Source organism: Talpa occidentalis, unplaced genomic scaffold, assembly GCF_014898055.3.
Source record: "Talpa occidentalis isolate TD23 unplaced genomic scaffold, MPIMG_talOcc4v2.1 talOcc4.2, whole genome shotgun sequence".
Classification (NCBI taxonomy): domain Eukaryota; kingdom Metazoa; phylum Chordata; class Mammalia; order Eulipotyphla; family Talpidae; genus Talpa; species Talpa occidentalis.
The window spans coordinates 15,382,569-15,389,097 of NW_023602073.1; the positions used below are offsets into that span (position 1 = coordinate 15,382,569).

The following is a 6,529-nucleotide window of genomic DNA, read 5'->3' on the forward strand; positions in this document are numbered from 1 at the left end:
GCCAGTGCATAACTGCCTACTTTGGTAAGAGTCTCCATTGTGTGTTTATTGTGATGATGCGTCCCTGTCCCTTGTGTGGAACATCATTTCAAAGGGAGAGTCTCCGACCCAACAAGCCGCTGGAAAACCTCATTGAGAGCATCAAGGAGCTGGAGCGTGAGAGGCTGTGTGAGGAACACGAGGAGCGGCTCCACCTGTTCTGTGAGGACGACGGGCAGCTCATCTGCTGGCGCTGTGAGCGCTCCCCCAGCACAGAGGACACAGCACGGCTCTAGTGGAGGACGTATGTCCAGGCTACAAGGTGAGTGAGTGGCCAAACCTTTCAGCAAGTACTTCCTCTTATGTTGCACATTTTCATTGAAATTAGTTAGTCTGAACACCAAGATTGTGACCCTGAAGAGTTGTTTCCATCATGTTATTTTCTGAATAATAATTTATTATGATCCCAGTGAGTCAAGTCTTGATGATCTATGCCAAACTTCAACATTGGTCAGAACCCATTCTTGTAAGAACTTCCTGTGATGAACTTCTGGACAATACATTGTGCTCTTTGCCAACCTGCCTCATTCATGGCCTCATCTCGAATATATAATTGGAGACACCACAACATGCAAGAGTACAGGAAATCATCTGATCCCATAGGTCCGAATCTCTAACTGTTAGATAGCCTCCAGTCTACAAGGATTAACAAAAGGAACACAGGCTGCCTCATGTCCCTTGGTGTGGGTGGTGAAGGGGGGAACTTAAGAGCCTGAATGGGTATAGGGGAGACTGCCCAGAAGTGAGTCCTGACAGGAAAATATAAATAACCGTGTGGAGAAAAAACAAGATTCCACTCAGGCAGACCACCTGTCACAGCAGCTTGCCTGACATTCTAGTACCTTGTCAGGGTGTGTGTGCTGGAACTGGCAGGTGAGGGCATGAGAAAGGAAGTCGAGGAAAGAACTTGAGTGTCACTCAGAGTCTACTCGTTCACAGTTGGGATTTATTTGTGGAGGGAAAGATCAGGCTGACATTTATTTATTTTTTTTTTAACTTTTTAAAAAAAATTTATTTATTTATTTACACAAGCACTGGGTACACTCAGAAGCGCGGAGGGTGAGAGAATTCACCAGAGCCAGAGCGGGGAGCAGAGCGGGCAGAAGGACCGAAGTACACTGCTGAGGGAGCAGCGGGCGGCAGGAGAGGTCTGCGCGCCATGTGGGACCCTCCTCCTGTGGCCGGGGAGCAGCTGGGAATCGAACCGGCGCTGCAGAGGCTGCGGGCAGCTTCTCAACCCAGTGCTCAACCGCTGCGACACCTGGGAGGCCCCCAGGCTGACATTTAAAAGAACATTCTGCGTGCACAAAATAAACATCAAGGAGTAAAAACAAAGTTAGTCCTCTAAGAAAAGGGGATGAAAACAGGTTTTAGCAAGGATCATGAAGGACAGTTAAAGGTTTTCAAAATAATTGGTGAGTGATGAAGCCTTGAGAGATGTTCAGTCACCTCCTAAGTTTCTCACTCAGTAGCTCTGAGTAAGGCTGCCCTTTGCTGTGCAGGAATGAAGAAGTGGGATTCATTCCTCCTCTGCCCTTGTTGACGTTTGAAGGAAACATCCCCAGTCGGGCTCTGTGTCCCCTCATCCTTGAGGTGCCTGTGTCTTATGTGAAGGTTCAGGATCCTGTGTCAGGGCTTGTCAGTCCTGAGTACCCTCAGTGCACTCACCTCCCCCTGTAATGCCATGAGCAGCTCATCACTGTAATGGGGCAGATCCCGTAACTTTCCCACCAAATAGTAAAAAATAAAGCAACCCAAGCTGATGGATGTACCTCAGGAGTCAGACTGCGGAGGTCAAAATCTAGCGAGAGTTTCAGTTCTTACTAGATGGGATCAGTGAGCAACTTAGTTATTGCCTACATGACTTGGTTTCCCCATCTGTCAGTGGAGATTGCAGTGTCCCCTCCCAGCCCCCCACCCCCACACACAGCGGAGGTTGTCATAAGCTATAAATACATTCTTGATGTAGAGTTGAGAATAGCACTGGGCTCAGAGCAAGAGAAAATCAGTCTTTTGCTAACTAGATTCCTCACACTTTCTTGAGAGCACTGTGTTGTTATGAGTATATTTAAGAGTTTGCAGAGAGCAGGAGCAATTCTTTTACTGTGGACCATGACTAGCAGTTTAGTAAGCTTCAGATTGCTTCTCTTGAAAATGTGAGAAAGTGTTTGAAAAGTAACTCTACAGCTGGATGAGGACACTAAACACTGTAAGTTGCTGTCATGACACTGTTCTTCAGGTGATACAGGGCTCTCCCTCCATGACCTGGTTCTGTAACTTCAGCTGCCATCCTAGGCTCTCCTTCCTGACTCACCATAAGATGTAAAATATCCCACGTGTTTCATACACTCTGTAGTGTTTATTACTGGTCCAACACATTATTTTATAAAACATACTGTTAGGTTATTATAATCCTGTTCTATATGCAACATGTCCCTGGAAGGCTGTAGTGGTGGTTGTATTTCAGGCTCTGGGTCAGCAGATGAGCTGGGAATTACATCTCAGCCACCTTTCAGTGATGGCCCCATTGGAAGGTTACTGCTCCCTTCCTAAGCCTCCACTTCTACAGCACAGAAAGATGTTACAATCCTAGAAACGCCTCGTGTCAGCTGAGGATCGGTTATGTTACAGCCCTCATAATTTTGTCCTTTGTTAAGGCCTGAAAATATATTCAATGTTAATTATTTATTGGCGGTTGCACCCTGTAGGTGCCAAGTGAAGGTTTGTGAAATTGACTAGTCGTAACTCAGCCCTTTTTCCTTCAGGAGAAGCTCCAGGAAGTTGTGACAAAACTGAAAGCACAGAAAGATACATGTAAGAGTGCAAAGTTGTTCACGAGAGACCAAATGACAAAATGGGAGGTAAGAATTTGAGTTTATTGACCTCAAGTTATTTTCTGTCCTTGAATTTAAAGAGAGGCGATAACTGGGAAAGTATTAGGCTGTTCATTCTCTGTCCACCAGAGCACAGATCAAACTCAAGAAGAATCCATTTTTTTAGTTTTAATACTACTAGTTGTCTATATCTATGAGAATTTATCTCCATTTTCTTCAACCTTTCAATAATAATTGCGTAGTTGTCCTGTGCCTCTGTCAGGAGACGAGAGTTGGTATGTCTGCTTACCTGGAACCCAGAACTTGACTGGATTTCTATTTTTAAATCTTTTTTTTTATTATTATTATTTTTTTAATTTTCTAGAGGCATGTTTTTTTATTTATTTGTTTGTGTTTTGTTTATACATGCACTGGGTACAGTCAGAAGCGCAGGAGGGTGAGAGAATTCACCAGAGTCAGAGCAGGGGCAGAGCAGGCAGAAGGACCGAAGCACACTGCTGAGGGGAGCAGCGGGCAGCAGGAGAGGTCTGCGCGCCATGTGGGACCCTCCTCCGGTGGCCGGGGAGCAGCCGGGGATCGAACCAGCGCAGCAGAGGCTGCGGGCAGCTTCGCAACCCAGCGCTCAACCGCTGCGCCACCTGGGAGGCCTGGATTTCTATTTTTAACAACTCAACCTTTGAAGGCCTCGACCTGCTGACATAGGCAAATTTATCTACTATATTTTCGAACTTCACCTGCCAGGTTTAGAAATCACCTTTGGGAGCCTGAAAATAGGATCACTGCAGGTGAGATTTTATTACTCAAACTTGCAGAGCTCATGAGGAGGCTGAGAACTGCTTCAATAATGCACTTGAGGGCCTCCCCCGTGGCGCAGCGGTTGAGCACTGGGTTGCGAAGCTGCCCGCAGCCTCTGCACCGCTGGTTCGATCCCTGGCTGCTCCCGGCCACAAGAGGAGGGTCCCACATGGCACGCACACCTCTCCTACCACCCGCTGCTCCCCTCAGCAGTGTACTTCGTCTTCTGCTTGCTCTGCACCCCGCTCTGGCTCTGTGAATACTCTCACCCTCCTGTGTCTGACTGTACCCAGTACTTGTATAAATAAATAAATAAATCTTAAAACAAAAAAAAAAGAATGCATTTGAGGGTCTCCCCTGGTACTGCAGCAGTAGAGCGCTGGGCTGCGAAGCTGCCTGCAGCCTCCTCAGTGCTGGTTCAATCCCCCGCTGCCAGCGAGGGTCCCACATGGCCGCTGGCGAGGATCCCACCTGGCATGCAGCCCTCTCCTGCCACCCGCTGCTCCCCTCAGCAGTGTATTTCAGTAAATCTACCTTCTGCTTGCTGCTCTGGCTCTGGTGAATCCTCTTACCCTCCCGTGCTTCTGACTGTACCCAGTGCTTGTATAAATAAATAAAAAATCTTAAAAAAAAAAAAAAATGCACTTGCACTACAGACTTGGGGTGTAGCACAATGTCATGGTCAAACAAGGTATGAATAGAGAAAGCACCAAGTGAAACTACAATTCTGTATGTCCCAAATGAAAACTGAGGCCTTCAGGTGGGTCATTTGATTTCCGTCAGTCTTAGCCATAATGATGATAGTGAATCCTCTCTTGGTGGATAATTATTTCTGGAATCTGTGATCAAAGCCTGTCACCTAAACTGCCCCCTGCTGAGGCTGAGAATCATAGACTCTTTCTACCAGCCTGGACATCTTAAATTCAGGATTGGTTATATTTATCACAAGCCTCTGTTTGAAGATTCACATTTACCTTCTAACATCCCCTTCAACCCTTGGTTTTATCTCTATAAATGATCAATTATTTGACCTTGACCTATTTCCGTGTGTGTGTATGATTTAGCTTCCTGCCCCACGTTCTCCTGCAACTTGACTAAGGAAAAAGGAGATCAATTAGACCACCATAGACAGTTGAGTAACCCTCTCCCACACTTTGGTGCCTGCTCTCAGGCTTGACATACAGCGGGGAACTGGACATTCAAATGATGTAGGGGATAATAATATCACAGAAACTGAGCATGTTTCCTGGTGTGTGTGGGTGTGTTAAAATAAACATAACAACATTGGGCCTCGCTGGTGGCACAAGGGGTTAAGACGCAACCTATGAAGCTATTCACAGCCACTGCAGCACAAGTTGGATCCTCGGCCAGTGAGACACCCACATGGTGCAGCAGACCTTTCCTGACTCTCCTGCTGCTCCCCTTAGCAGTGTATTTCAGTAGATCCACCTGTTCTGTTCCCCACTCTGGCTCTGATGAATCTTCTCAACCCCCTACATGTCTGGCTTGTATCCCCAGTTCCTGTATGCATAAATAAACCAATCTTAAAGAAATAGAACATAAAATGCTGTTTTAACACTTTGTGAATGTAAGTTCATCAGTGCTTTTACACTATTGTGCAACCATTTTCACTCTATCTGCAGAAACTTTTCGTTGTTCCCAACTGGATCTCTGCACCCATTAAGCAATACCCATTGCTCTCTCTTCAAAACTCCTGGTAACAGGGCCTCCCTGGTGGTTAAGGGGTTAAAGTCTCAGCACTATAAAGCTGTCTCTAGCCACAGCAGCATGAGTTCAATCCCCAGCCAGGAGCTAGCCCACATAGGGCACAGAAGACCTTTCCTGTCTTTACCGCTGCTCCCCTTAGTAGGGTATTTTTTTTTTAAATAGTTTTTGAGAATTTTTTTTAAAGATTTATTTTTATTTATTTATACAAGCACTGGGTACTGTCAGAAGCGCAGGAGGGTGAGAGCATTCACCAGAGCCAGAGCAGGGAGCAGAGCAGGCAGAAGGACCGAAGTACACTTCTGAGGGGAACAGCGGGCGACAGGAGAGGTCTGCGGGCCATGTGGACCGTCCTCCCATGTGGGACCCTCCTCCAGTGGCTGGGAGCAGCCGGAGATCGAATAGGCGCTGCAGAGGCAGTGGGCAGCTTCGCAACCCAGCGCTCAACTGCTGCGCCACCGGGTAGGCCCTTAGTAGGGTATTTAAGTAGATCTGCCTGTTCTGCTCCCCACTCTGTCTCTGGTGAATCTTCTCACCCCCACACCTCTGGCCTCCATCCCAGTTTTTGTATGCTAAATAAATAAAAATAAATCTTAAGAAAAACCACTCCTGGTAACCATCACTCTACTTTCTATGCCTGAATTTGATTAGGTACTTCATGTTAGAATAATATTGCAATGTGTGTCTGACCAGCTTCACTTTTCCTGTCTTCAAGGATTCATCCTTGAACATATATGGAGCTTTCCTTCCTAAGGCCAACAGATTTCAAAATGTGATACCACATTTTTTGACTCATCCATACAATAGCATTTGGTTTGTTTTCCCTTCTGAACACACTTTCTGTATTTTAGGAGAACATAGAGCTTCAAAAACAGAAAATCCAGTCTGACTTTGAGAATCTCATCAACTTCCTGTCAGAGGAGAAGATGTACCATCTGCGAAGACTGGAGAAGGGGAAAGAGCAGACTCTGAACAAACTGTGGAAGAATAATAACTGTCTGAAAGAGCAGAGCCAGGAACTCAAGAACCACATCCTGCAACTGGAGGAGAAATGCCAGGGCTCAGCCAGAACTTGCTGCAGGTGAGCTGTGCCCGGAGGACATAGAACAGGGATCTGTTGCTGGGATGTTACCAGG

At 46.4% G+C, this 6,529-nt stretch overlaps 1 long non-coding RNA gene across 1 annotated transcript; it reads left to right on the forward strand.

The window, feature by feature from the left end:
* Window positions 1-249: 249 nt before the first annotated feature.
* On the forward strand, window positions 250-6,445 carry LOC129146375 (uncharacterized). The gene is made up of 3 exons (XR_008553017.1): window positions 250-301; window positions 2,805-2,900; window positions 6,245-6,445. It is a non-coding gene; the product is annotated as an uncharacterized LOC129146375 (long non-coding RNA).
* The last annotated feature ends 84 nt before the right edge of the window (window positions 6,446-6,529 follow it).